This window comes from Rattus norvegicus, chromosome 7 (assembly GCF_021556685.1).
Source record: "Rattus norvegicus strain SHRSP/BbbUtx chromosome 7, alternate assembly SHRSP_T2T, whole genome shotgun sequence".
Classification (NCBI taxonomy): domain Eukaryota; kingdom Metazoa; phylum Chordata; class Mammalia; order Rodentia; family Muridae; genus Rattus; species Rattus norvegicus.
The window spans coordinates 39,677,908-39,690,329 of record NC_141540.1 but is presented as its reverse complement, the minus strand read 5'-3'; the positions used below and the strand labels follow the sequence as shown (position 1 = coordinate 39,690,329).

The 12,422-nt window shown below is 45.9% G+C and overlaps 1 protein-coding gene across 3 annotated transcripts in view; it reads left to right on the top strand.

Moving 5' to 3' along the window:
* Cradd (CARD and death domain containing adaptor protein) overlaps positions 1-12,422 on the top strand; it is a 191,737-nt gene that overhangs the window by 442 nt on the left and 178,873 nt on the right. For 2 of the 3 annotated variants that reach the window (XM_087557200.1, XM_087557202.1), the window contains exons 1-2: positions 6,042-6,219; positions 10,305-10,382. The gene's annotated coding sequence lies outside the window, so the exon portion shown is untranslated. Of the gene's footprint in view, positions 1-6,041; positions 6,220-10,304; positions 10,383-12,422 lie in introns of those variants that run through there. The other variant, XM_087557201.1, reaches the window with a different exon arrangement.

The following is a 12,422-nucleotide window of genomic DNA, read 5'->3' as shown; positions in this document are numbered from 1 at the left end:
TCCCTAGAACGGGTGATTAGGTGCCACAGCCATAATTACACCCAATAGACTCAGCTTGAGAATCGAATTTGTTTTGTAAGCTAATCCATCTTGTTGTGGAAGAATCAGAAGTGTCTTCTGGTATACCCAGGTGGAAGAATATCCTTATAAAACCCATCCACCCATCCATCCCCACCCCCACAACCATCCACCTGCCCACCCTACTCACAATCACCCTAGGACACTAGGATGAGGAGGAAAAGGAATGGATGAGAGATTAACAATAGGTGAAAACATGATCCAAGTACACTATAGATACAGAATAGGTATGTTCTCATTACCATACACAATTGACATGTGCTAATAATTTTGAAAATGCTGTTTATACAGCTTGGATAATATAATTACTCATGAGCTAGTATTAAATAGGGAAAAGGGTTACAAGTGTGTGTCGTACATGTAACAATGTATCTTTTAAGTGTGGTGTCTCCCTGGAGGCTGTGATCTTCTCCAAAGGTGTACCATTTCACCATCTTATAGCATAGCCTTGTCTGTTGCTGACCAATAGCTAAGTCCGGATGTCATTACGACTGCTCAAAGTCCCAGTCAAGACCATGCAAATTCCATCATTATGTGGGATAGTACAGAATTTTTTGAGATATCCAATTGAAATGTCAACTTCCATTATATTGAAAAAATACCAAACTGCCCCTATTAGTGTCAGAAAAATCCCCTGAAAATGCCTTAAAGCATTGGTTGAACATCCGTGCACAGCTGACTGAAACCATACCGTTCATTTTGCAAGCACAATGCTCTGGCTGAGAATGGTGAAGTCTATGGCTGGTTGCTCTGATTCGCTTCAGATCCCACTCTACTTCTTCTTGCTATGCAGAAGAGCCAAATTCTAAGTTTCTCTTCCTTACTTTCATAATCTACAAAATGAGGTAGAAGTTCCATACCCTTTATAGCCTCACGAGGCCTAAATACATTTGTACATGAGGACTCAGCTCAAGGAGAGTTACACCTGGGGCGTGTTAGACAGAGTGTCTGCTACACGACTTGTCGTGGAGTGTCTAGTGCTGTTGTAAAACCTTATGGCCAAAAGCTCTTTGAGGAGGGAAGGGTTTATTTGATTCACACTTCCACATCGTAGTCCACCACTGAAGGACGTGAGGACAGGGCAGGAACCTGGAGGCAGGAGCTGATGCAGAGGGCAGGGAGGGGTGCTGCTTACTGGCTTGCTCTTACAGGATATTTGGTCACACTTCCAGATTGTGTCCTTTACTGGAAAAAACCTGTTTCTAGTTGTGGCGTGACTCAGCCTCAGCACACACCTTCAATCCCTCTGGCTGGGATACAGACATGCCCTTAGTACACACCTTTAATCCCAAGCAGTGAAGGTTAAGTAGGTTTGCAGAAAGAAGCACCCATGTTTGAAAGTGATGTCGAATTGAGTGGCAGACAAAGCAATGAATCAGAGAAAGATTTGATAGAATTGGATATGCCCAACTCTCAAGAAGAGGGAGGAAAGGGAAGCTACTTGAGGGTCTGTGCGGGCAAGAGAGAGAGAGAAGGCAGTTTTACTGAGACAGTAGTACAGAGACAGGTTGCAGAGAGAGAGAAAGAGAAAGAGAACAAGCTAGATACCGCTGAATCTAGAACGAGTCAGAGAAGGAGCCAAAAGACTAGAACATATGACCAAGGGGAGTTTGAGGCCAAGCAGAGCAAAATATCAGAGGCCAAAAGAGAAGCCAGATTGAATCTGTCAGCTTGGAGAGTCATTTGAGGCAGAGCAGCTGAGTTGAACCAGCCCGTAAGAGTTCAGAAAGAGCTAGAAAGGGTGAGCTTATTCAGCAGCAAGTCTCAGAGGCTGAGAACATTTTAGGTCTTGATTGGATTGTGGAGAGGCTAGCAGCTTCCAGGTCCTAGGCCTAGGTTAGCAAACTGGGGCAGTAATCCTCCAAGATGACAGTTACATTGGGCAAATAAAAGACGCTTTAACACTCCCAATGGCCTGTTCAGCCCTCTTTCTTATAGAACCCCAGGATCAAAGCTCAGGGATGGCACCACCCACAGTAGGCTTCTCCCATCAGCCACTGACCAAGAAAATGCCTCACAGAGTTGCCTACAGGCCAGTCTCCTGGAAGCATTTTCTCTCAACCGAGAGTCACTTTTACTAAAGGGCTCCAGCTTGTGTCCAGTTGACATAAAACACCACCCTGGCATTCACCTTATTTTCAAAGTTTTTTTTTAAAGATTTATTCATTTGTTCTATGTGGGTACACTGTAGCTGTCTTCAGACACACCAGAAGAGGGGATTGGATCTCATTACAGATGGTTGTGAGCCACCATATGGTTGCTGGGATTTGAACTCAGGACCTCTGTAAGAGCGGTCAGTGCTCTTAACCGCTGAGCCATCTCTCCAGCCCATTTTCAAAGTTTTTACCCTTTCCTTGCAAGAAGTCAATGAAGCGGATCAGGTGTCGAAAAGTGGTCAATGGATATGTTCGACTCGGCCTGCAGATATTCCTTCAATTAGAACCAATGCATGAAATCCTGAAGTTTTATATATAAAATCTAGATTTCTGGGGCTGGAGAGATGGCTCAGTGGTTAAGAGCACTGACTGCTCTTCCAGAGGTCCTGAGTTCGGATCCCAGTAACCATATAGAGGCTCACAACCATCTGTAATGAGATCTGATGCCCTCTTCTGGTGTGTCTGAAGACAGCTACAGTGTACTTATATATAATAAATAAATAAATCTTTTTAAAAAATCTAGATTTCTGCCTTTTCTTGAAAAAGCAAAACAAAAAACACCACCTCCCCCACCCCAAACCAAAAAACCCTCATGTGGTAGCAACTAGCCTGAGGTCAATGCCACCGACCTCTTTGAATGGGATCCTTTTTTGCCAGTGTGTCACAGAGTGTTAGCAATGGGCTTGCCTAGCAGGGGTGAGGCCCCCAGGTTCCACCTCTAACATCACGAGTAAGCAAACACATGGAAGTTATGCCAGCAGTGATTGGCAGAAACTACGATAGTGGCTTCAGCCAATGACTTCCCTCTTGGTTAAGATTCCCAAGGTGGTGTAGGGTTAACACAATGGTGCGTGCGTGCACATGAGAACTGTTGCTTTTCACTGCTGTCGCCCCAGCTGTCTGCTCTGAACACTTTAGGCTGTTAGCTCAGCAGCTCTCCTCCTAGCTCCCACTTTGCCCACCGCTGAGGCAAAACGCTTCCAAAGGCCCGGGCATCCCAAACTCACTCACACACATACAATGGGCACAGGAGCAAGCAGTGAAGAAGAGCAACATTCTCAAGGTGTTTTCTCTTTCAATTTTATTTTGTTTTTTAATGATATGTATGTGTGAGTCTGTGCGTGTATGCGGCTATACACGTGGGTGCCTGTAGAAACCAGAAAAGGGCCTCAGATCCCCTGGAACTGGGGTTGCAGGCAACTGTGAGCAATCCCATGTGGGACCAAACTCTGAGAGTCTGTGAAAACGGTATGTGCTCTTAACCTCTGAGCCATCTCTCCAGCCCTATCTTTCCTTATGAAAGAAAAGCTTTATTAAAAAAAAAAAAACATAAGCAACAACAAAAGATTTGTCTGGCAGTGTTGCCCAAATATCCTGTAATCCCAACTCTGGGGCTGAGGAAGGAACGTGATGGGGTAGATGGTAAGACTCTCAAAACAAACGAGTCAGGCACCATGGCTTAGTCCCCCAGGCACTCAGGAGGCAGAGGCAGGTGGATCTCTGAGTTCTAGGCTACACAGTGAGACCCTGAGTACAAACAGATCCACAGAAGCTCACCTAAAGAAGTGCTCTCAGTCATGCCCAACCACACACCCTGTCTATCAACACCTATCCTCCATTCAAGAAAGAATCTTGCTTGCCTCCTCTAAGAGGAAACACAAGCTCCGCCCATGAGCAAAAAGGAAGAGAGGCAAATGGCTAGACTACCAGGCTGACAGGCCCTTCTCAACTCTTGGGAACGCACTGGCTCCTGCTACTTAGCTATCTGGGGCTCTTTGGACTTATAAGAAAGAAGTTGTTGTCTCTATTTTTAAACTAGACTAAAAGCCATAGAAAATACATAATTTGCTCAACCCAACAAAGACTGTTTGCCACATAGTAATCCTTTAACAAATGTCAGCTCTGAACTCTCTGTTTTATGGGCAATTTAGGGCATCATTTTCTTTTCCAAAATCACGTTGTGCTCTTTAGAAAGGTCTGAAGTGCCACGGGACCTCACAGTTTAGAGTTTGAAATTAATTTGAATCTGCCACTCTTGTTTGAGGGCATGAGCATGTGTGCGTACCACAGGGCACACCCGGAGTTTAAAAGACAACTTTCAGAAATTGTTCCCGCCTTCCACCACGTGGGTCCCAGGGATAGAAGTCCACAGTCACCAGGCTTGATAGCTTTTATAGCGGCTGCAGGAGCTCAGGGAAGGTGCTGTTTAGATGCTGTATAAAGATATAGGTCCTCACTGTGGTCAGAACATGTTTCCCCAAGTTGTTCCTTTCTGTACCCTTCCGCCATGAGGTGGGTAAAGATTCAGCAGGGAAACAGAGAGCAGGTCTTGATCTTGACTTCCCAGCCTCCAGAACTTTGAAAAATAACTTTGTATTATATTCAGTCTCAGGTATTTTGTCAGAACAGCACAAATAAACCAAGTCAGTATTCTCAGATGATATTCTTGCCAAACCACCCTGGAGTGGTTCTGAAGAAGCAGACCAGGGTGGAGGCTGAGGACACTGCAGGCAGTCGCTGAGAGGGGTTTGGACCTTATCCCAAGACTTGCTTCCCAGCCTTCTGCCCAGTGTGCTGACAAGCTGGGAGTGAAGGGCCACGGGGAAGGGTACAGTGTCTTCCACTTTTTAGGTAAACTTGTTGCCAATTCCTTTCCAAATACAAGACCCCAAAAGAGTTTACTGGTGGCTAAGGGTTGGTTTGGCTGTTGAATGTCCTGACCAACCACTTTCTGGGTTGCTTTCTGAAAAAGCAGGTTGGAGCCCAGCCCTTTGCTATCCCCTGCGGTAATCTTTTTTTTTTAAACTCCCAGCTGCAAGGGAAGGCCCTGTTTCCCCCTCCCCCACCTCTGAGATCTTCAGACCTCTTCATCCCCAATGCCTTTGCTCCTCCTGGTAGTTTCCCAGGCTGATTTATTCTTTGATTATCTGACATCTCCTGGGGGAGACAAATACGTTTCAAACATTCTCAGTGACTCATGTATCCTCACTAATTCTTCTGTTTATTTTGTTGTTGATGTTTTACACACACACACACACACACACACACACACACACACACACACACCCTACTGAGAAAGTCATAGACTACCAATTCTTTCTCTGTGCATGCTTTTACTTCAATTTTAGTTTCCTTTCACGAAATAGAAACCAGGGTCTAATTCTTTTTTTTTTTTTTTTAACCAACTCCTGGGCCTCGACTCCCCGGAGCTTGAGACTTTTCCCGATGAGAAAGGCTCAGTATAACAATTTTATAGAGAGAAAAACGCCAGCTGCTTGGTATGCTGGGCTACTCACTTTGCTTCCGTTGGTGACTCCAGCGTCTGAAACCCTACAATAATGAGAGTAGCAGAGGCAGCGGCACAACCCTTCCTTATGACTCAAAGCAGTTCTGAAGCCAGTGTCCCCGTGATGGTAGCCTGAGGTGGGAGCAGGGTGGATCACTGAGAATAGTAAGTACCCTTGGCATTTGCCAAAGGTTCATCGCTTGCCAGCTTGAGACCATCGCCGGGGTCTGCCGCCTTTTTGTATCGTGTGGCAGCCATTTTGGGTTAGCAGCAGCAGCGGCTAACTTGGGAAGTTCTTAAGTCAATATTTTGGTCTCTGCCGTAGTAGGTTGGTATGAGGACCTCAGGCTGCCAGCTTCACGGGCCCGCCAGACCCTCCATCTTCAGCCCGGCTCAGTAACCCAGCCCTATCTTGTTGGCTTTCCCCGCACCCCACTGCACCCTCCTAATAGACTGTACTGTCCATTAATACATCATAATCACACAGTTGCCGAGGGAGCCAGGACGCTCTCGCGTCAGAGGTTCTGAACAGGCTGTTCCCTCCCAGCCTGTTCTTCCACCTCCTCTCCCCGGAGAACTCCTACTTATCCTTCATGGCCCGACTCAAGCATTTTTTTCCCCCTGTATCCAAATAGTCCCAGAACTTCTGACCCTCCCTGTACCTAGTGTACGATTGTTACACAACTCTCTTGACCTCAGGTCAGTGGAGTGCTCTCCATTTGTAAGAATTTATTTTGCAATATTTATGTATTTTTCACGATATGATAGGATGTGGTAATAGAAAACGTGGGAAGCCTATGAAGAAACCAACTCCCGGACGATGTGTAATCTTAGCAGCCTGTTACCGTTGGCGTTTTGACGCTGAGCTGGTGTGAGTGTTGCCTGCACACCTGCCCCTGCACTGCTAGCTGACAGGAGTGTCAAGTGCCCGGGTCTACTCCAGTAACATAGTCAACAGTTTTTTTTAAGTCTCCAATGATATTTTTTTCTGTATTTTAAAATATCAGCTGTATGTGTATGTATATGTGTGTACACATTATATATATATATATTTTTTTTTCTTTCATTGGCTACCTCTGTCTTGTTTGGATCTCAGCAGCTATCTTCCCAGAATGAGTTGGGAGGCAGTCCCTACTCTTATACTTTTTGTGAGTTTCTGGGGAATTAATATTAATTATTCTTATTTTAAACATCTGTGTAATCCACCAGTAAAACTATTAGGACCTTTTAAAAAAAACTGTAGATAATTCTAAGATTATTAAGTATAGAGATTATTGTCATTCAAGCATTGTAAGGTCAACACGTTAAGAAATAAATCCATCGAAAGGACAATTTGTTACTTCTGGTTCCCAAGAGGACCAAACCATGGGGAAATATCAAAGGCCACATGGGGAAATATCAGGGCAGGCAGGGAGTAAAGGGTCAAGGGGGAAACTCGGACAAGAAGCTTACAGTCTCTGAGGGATACGTATTTGCTGCTTTGATCAGTCAACATTGTTTTTCCTTTCCTCCTTCTCCCCTCCTCTTCTTTAAAATGTTTTTAGTATGGTGTATGCATGTATATGTGTGTGTGTGTGTGTGTGTGTGTGTATGTGTGTGCACGTGCGTGTCATGTGTGGGTACATGCAAGGCACAGCACAAACTCGGAGGTCAGATGACCTCAACTATCTCCTTTCACCATGTGGGATCCCAGTATGAGACTCGGGTCCTCAGGCTTAGTGGCAAATGCCTTTGTCTGCTAAGCCATCTTGGCAACCCTCTTCTCTTTCTATCACACAAGTAACTTTAAAATATATTTGTGTGTGAGGTAATTTATACAATCCCACAATTCCACCCCAAAGGGGCTCTCCCTGCACATTCCCACCTCTTCCTCAAACGCCGTCATGCTGATTGTATTGGCTCTTTGTGTATTGAGTTTTCCATGTGTTTGCCTATGACTACACACACACACACACACACACACACACACACACACACACACACACACACAAACGTAGGGAGGAGGAGGAAGACATAAACAAAATTCACCATCCTACTTTGATGAATGTGTAGATTTCCACCCTGCAGAATTCAAGCTTATAAGAGGAGTCACCATGTTAAAAAAATCTCTTGACATGAAATTACTTTCTAAGAAGTGGGGCCAGTCTACTTCCCAGGAGGGATGTACAAGAATGCTTACTAACACAGTACGTGGAAAACGTTAGTTCTAATTTGCATTTTATGTTACTTTGAGACTAAGTGCTTTACCGTCGGTTCCTGTTACAGAACCCTGACTAATGCCACATTTATTAGACAATTGTGTTTCTTTTCTGGATTATGAAATTGTTGGTCTTTTGCTCGCTTTCCAATAAGTTCTACTATTGTGTTGTCATACTTACTTGGAGGAATAATTTATCATGTCTATTTTCCGTTCACAGTTTCAACTGAAAATATTCTTTAGTATTTGCTATTTTGTGCCTGTGTGTGTGTGCCTGTGCCTGTGCCTGTGCCTGTGCGTGTGTGTGTGTGTGTGTGTGTGTGTGTGTGTACCACATGTATGCCTTCAGAAAGAGTGTCAGATCTCCTAGGACTGGAGCTGCAGATAGTTGTAAAGCTGCCATGTGGGTTCTGGGAATCGAATCGAACCCAGCAACCAGTGCTCTTAACTGCTGAGCCATCTCTCAGGCCCCTGTACATTAATTTTTATGCACAGATTGTGATAGACAGGTTTTTTTTAAAGTTTCACTTTAATAAAAAAGCATCCAGAATTACTACTACTTCTTCTTCTTCTTCTTCTTCTTCTTCTTCTTCTTCTTCTTCTTCTTCTTCTTCTTCTTCTTCTTCTTCTTCCTCCTCCTCCTCCTCCTCCTCCTCCTCCTCCTCCTCTTCCTCTTCTTCTTCTTCCTCCTCCTCTTTCTCCTCCTCCTCCTTCTCTTTTCTCCTTCTCCTCCTCCTCCTTCTTCTTTCTCTCTCTGCCTCTCTCTCTCTCTCTCTCTCTCTCTCCCTCCCTCCCCTCCCTCCTTCCCTCCCTCCCTCCCCCTCTCTCTCTCTGAGATAGGGTTTCACTGTGGAGGGTTATCCTAGAACCCACTCTGTAGACCAGGCTGTCCTCGGACTCAGCAGAGACCCACCTGCCTCTGTTTCCTGAGTGCTGGGATTAAAGTCATGCACAGCCGCTGCCACCACTGCCTGGCTAGGGGAGCCATTGTTTTCTTCTCCTACTACATAGCCGTGCACTATTTGATCAGATAAATCCCCAGGTAGCTTAACACAGAAACAACTTTGTAGGATCACTTGAGAGAATGAGGAAGAACAGAGCAGGGAGTTTGGCATCACCATCCCCAGTGAGGAAACAGGCACCAGTGGGAGGAGTTTTGAGAGGACTGGTTATTCTCACCTCAGGTTTACGGCTATTCCTTCTGCCTCTGGGCAGTTTGTAAAAGTAGTGGTTAAATGTATACATAGTTCTTGTGTGTGTGTGTGTGTGTGTGTGTGTGTGTGTGTTGTCCGTGTGTGTGTATGTTCATGTGTATGTGTGTGCCTATGTGTGTGTATGTACCTGTGTGCATGTATATGGAAGCCCAACACTGATTTTGGGTGCCTGCTTTAAGCACTCTCCACTAGAATTATTGAGGCAGAACTTACCGATTCGTCTAATGAGCAGGGAGTCTCCTGTCTCTGCTCCCTTCATCCCTACTACAGGAATCTCAATTGAAGCTTTACATGGGTACTGCAAATAGAAACATGAGTCCTCATGCTTTCGTGGGAAGTGCTTCATCCATTGAGCCAGCTCCCCAGTTCCCATACTTAATTCTTGACAATAGTTACAACATCTGGAACACCTGGGGGGGCTAATCTTGCATTAATTAGATACCTGTCATAACCAGAGACCCAAGTCAATTAATTTATCAGAACAAACAGTGTGTTTATTTGGCTTGCAGTTTTAGAGGTTCCAGTCCACGGTTGTTTGGCTCTTTGCTTTGGGGTCTGTGGTGAGGCAGTACGTTATGCTCAGTAGTGCATTGCAGGGCTATCCATCTCAAGACTAAGATGCTAAAAACAGGAAGAGAAGGGGCTTGGGGCCTGCAGTCCCCTTTGAGGGAACACCCCCAATGCCCGAGAGACCTCCCATTGTGTCCTATCCTTTCACGTTTCCACCATATCTACAGCATCACCCAGAGGAGTAAGGATCTAATATATGGCATCTAGAGGGCATTCAGGACCGGAAGGACAACACATCTTACTGTCACTTAGCTTCAGAACTGTCATTGGGAAAGTGGGACCCAGCCTCAGAGTGCAGTTATTTGAAATCCTAGGAGATAATGTGTAGACGGTGTCAAGCATGCTCTCTAGCCCTCAGCTGGATTTCCCTCCTCTTAGGCAGGGTCTCATCAGGTAACTCAGGATTTCCTGGAACTCTCTGTATGTAGAGCAGATTGACCTCAAAGTCCCAGAAATCTGCCTCCCTCTGCCTCCTGAATGCTGGGATTAAAGGTGTACACCTCCATACCTGGCCTCCACAGTTGGTGTTTGATACCTAACAGTTAGTTCCCTTCACTACTTCTCAGTCAGTTTTATTTCCCCAGGAAATCATTCATATGGGACAGATGGATGAATAGTATCAATCTTCCGGGGAATGCGAGTCAACCTTACATTTCACGTGTTAGCCTTCTACTCACACTTAGGTTATTCTAAGTCTGAAATTCATGTGTAGCTGAGATGCAGGATCTCTTTCATCCGGTTCCTCTACTCATAAGTCCAAGTTTTCTGTTTCTCTAAATGGTCTCACTTCATCCCCTGCCTAGGTCCCAGCGCTCAGGCAGAGGGCGAAGGAAACACCCTTTGTAGGAGCATCCACGGCTTCCAGTCTGGTCCGGTTGCTGGTGAGTTCTCATTATTTGTACCTCTTACTCCTTACCCTTCTTTTGCTCTACCTCCCCAAACCACTCCCTGCCACCCCCACAAACAGCTGCTATTGTTGGCTGCTCCCAGGATTATTCTTGTGAACACTGAGAACAGTTCTTTGCTCCAAAGTCTTCCCAGCTGGCTCCTGGCCTTTTTTTTTTTTTCCCCAAAAACTGGAAAGTTTTACAGTCTCTAGTTTTTCACGTCAGCTGTGCTGTCGGTATTAGAGGTAGTCACGGGGGGTGCTTAAGTCTGCCTGAGTCAGCCCTTCCCTTTTTGTCTTTGAAAGGGACAGAGAGTTCAAGCTCCTAAGACAGAAACGGACCACTTAGTTTTTTCCTGCTTGGTGTGAAGACTTGTCCCAAAGATAGTCTGGTCTACTCCACCTCTGGGCCTTGATTCGTCTCCAAATCCAGGGGGTAAATCCTGTACAGGGACAGGGTGCAGTTGTTTTCTAAGTTATCTTCTGTTTTTATTTATTTATTGAATAGTTCTTAAGGCATTCCAGACTTTTGAATGGGTACCAGACTTTTGAAAAATATCACGAACCAAGAGACTCAAAACAACATCAGTAACAAGAAAGTTACTGAGAGTAACATACTGTTACCAACATTCCATTTTGCTGTGAGTAAAAGAGGGGGCCGGGTATCATCCTGGATCGGTACAGTGTCGTAGGAGAACAGTTCACATCAAAACCAAGAAGGCAATAATCCTAGAAGAAAGGAGCACGTTTCAAGCAGAAGGCATTTAGAATAAAAACTAGCTGTGTGGTGGTGGCTCTTCTCGGCTCCATCCAAGACTGTGGACAAGCTCTATCAAACCACCCTCTGAATGAGGAGCTCCGTCTACCCCCCCCTCCCCCGTCCCAGTTTACTGCAAGCTGTCCTTTCTGACTGCCTTTACTGGGTCAAGGTTGTTTCCATCCAGTGCTCTCCCCTGTCGGTTCAGCTCCATTTACAGACCTTTCTCCTGGCAAAGGCAACAGTGCCACCTGAGAGCGTCTTGGCCATCAATTCCGTTAGCCTGCGTGTCCCGGGAGACGGTGGTGGCAAGGCCAGCAGCAGCAGCAGCAGCAGCTGGGAGCTCTGAGGAAACAGAGCAGCTGCTCTCTGTCATTCCTGGGCCAGTTCATCATTTATCAGGCACAAGGGTAGCTGTGGTGCCCTCCTTCATCCCTGTCCTACTCCTCTCGAGGGTGGAGGGGACCCAGTACCTTTCGTCTTTGTGCCATTTGTCTTAATCTATCCAGGGACATTTTGTCAGTCTTTGTATCAGAGGCCAGCATGTGGCCCAATGTCACACACAAAATGCAGGTCCACACAGAGGGGTGCCCACTCTTTGGCTTTCCTCAGATCTCTCTCTCTCTCTCTCTTCCTCTCTCTCTCTCTCTCTCTCTCTCTCTCTCTCTCTCTCTCTCTCTCTCTCTCTCTCTCTCTCATGGCCAAGCATAGCCAAGGTAGCCAGCAGCAACTCTAAGTAGTCAAGGTTGCCCTCAAACCCCTGATTAACCTACCTCTACTTCTCGACTGTACCACCACCCCAGCTTTTTGGTGCTGTTTTGAGGCAGGATCTCATTCAGCTTCAGGCTAGCCTCAAACTCCCTATGTAGCCCAGGTTGACCTTAGAGTCTGGTTCTACTTTCTCTCCCCAAACCCAGGGATTACAGCAGCTGAGTGACCATGCCTGACTCAGATTTTCTTAATCCCACCCACAAAGTCTGCAAAATCCAGAGGAAGAGGAAATGGCTGGTGTACTTGGATGTTCCTCCGCTCTTCCCTCCTCTCCCCTTTCTTTCCTCCCCCTCCCTTCCCTTCTCCTCTCTCTCCTCCCCTCCTTCTCATCCCTCCTCTCCTCTCCCCTCTCCTTCATCTGGAGTTCTTTCTAAGAAAGAACTCTTCTTCTCTCTTCCTCCAGAATGCGAGCAGTCAAATCAAACCACACACACCAGGGGGTCGGGACTTTAATCTCCCTCACAGAGGTTACCAAATCCAGCAGTGTGGAAAGAGAACTCAGTTTTG